This window comes from Myotis davidii, unplaced genomic scaffold, assembly GCF_000327345.1.
Source record: "Myotis davidii unplaced genomic scaffold, ASM32734v1 scaffold874, whole genome shotgun sequence".
In the NCBI taxonomy this organism is placed as follows: Eukaryota; Metazoa; Chordata; class Mammalia; order Chiroptera; family Vespertilionidae; genus Myotis; species Myotis davidii.
Window position 1 is genome coordinate 110,515 of NW_006285611.1, and position 1,863 is coordinate 112,377.

Here is a 1,863-nt window from a genome sequence, read left to right on the forward strand (position 1 = left end):
TTTTAGGCAAATTGATTTTAAAGTACAGAGTTTTAAAAGTTTACTGATATAGTTTCAAATTTCACATTTGCAACTTCATTTTAGAAAATTCCACTTAAGCTTTATAATATCTATATCTATATCTATATCTATATCTATATCTCTATGTCTATGTCTATATCTATATCTATATCCATATCTATATCTATATCTATCTATCTATCTATCTATCTATCTATACACACACACATACACACTACATATAAACATCAGGCTTTTCTGTTTAAAGACCTTCAGCTGATTGAATGAGACCCACCCACATTCTGCAGGGTAACTGGCTGTACTCAAAGTGTATTGATTTGAGTGTTAATCACATCTAAAAAAAATCTTGACAGCAACCCTAGACTGATTTTTGACCAACAAACTGGCCATCATAATCTAGCCATGAGACATAAAAAGTAACCATCAAAGCAGAAGAAAAGAGAGAAAGTTAATTCAGAATAAAAGGTAAGAATTTAATACAAAAACAAACAAAGGAATTGTATTCACTGATGAATACAATTAACAAATCCCCCTCTTGTATTTTGTTAAACTTTCAAATTCTTCAGGGACAATTAAGAAATTGCTTGGAATATCTTCAGGGAGTGTATCAGACAGTGGAAATAATCTTTAAATTGTTCTCACTTTTTCATGTCATAAAGCACACCAGGGAAAGCAGAGAGAGAGCTTCATCACAGGTAAGCAGATGGATATTTTGTGTGATGCTGTATTATGCCGATATCCAGATAGTGTTGGTGACATTTGCAAGATAACCACTTTTTCTGTGGAAAACCAAACCAAACTATCAGGACTTCTCCTTGGCTTCAGTGCATAGTACGCTATTGATGATGCGTGAGAAAAATAGAGCTGCTCTCTTTTCAATTCAGATTAATTGCTCAAATGTTTTCCCAAATGCTAAAAAGCATCTTTGCAATGCTAGTGTCATATTGCTCATGTGAAATTTATGTATCATAAAAATGCTTAATCATATGAATAACAGGAGACAAAACCAAGAGACAGGAAAGACAAACAAAAGAGTCAGGAATGGAAAACGGAAAATTCTGACAGAATTATCAAGCTGAAAGTATTCAATTTCCAGTGTTATGTCCTTCCCAACCCTGAGTCATGTAGTGCCTCTAGGCTCTTCTTCTGAAAAATATTGCAATAATTATTGAATATTTAAGTCAATGTATGAATGTGAATTTTTTCTGATAAACTTGATGGGCAAAAAGGGTGTTTTCACCTTACATTCAGATGTGAAAAGCAATTTTTGGAGGGTAGAAGATTTTTATGTTTTATGGTGATGGTACAATGTACACTGTGTTCAATTTCCAGTGAAATCTGTCAGAAATCACATATAATTTCTCACCATTTTTACGTTATGGTGATGGTACAATGTACACTGTGTTCAATTTCCAGTGAAATCTGTCAGAAATCACATATAATTTCTCACCGAGTATATCTTTAACAATAATAATCTGATAGTCGACACAGATAGTATAAAATACAAACCTAATTGGATGCTTTCTATAGAAGTCGAAAGCCGGTGAGACAAAGCCCTTCTTCCTTCCCTTATCTTACAGGAAAACCATCACCTACCAATGTAATTTTTTCTTTAGCCTTTCATTGCACCTAAAAAAAATTATATTGCTTCTTGTTTATTCCATTCATTTACATTTTTCTTAAAGAATTTCAGTATCTCTGACTTAAAATGGTAGGTACTTGGGAATAGGATAGTATATTGGAAGCTCACACCAGTAGCAGCAATGTTTTATGGGGAAAAAAAAATGTGGATTTCCCATAAACATGTTTAAAATGTAATGCTTTATATTTTGTATTTTTCTA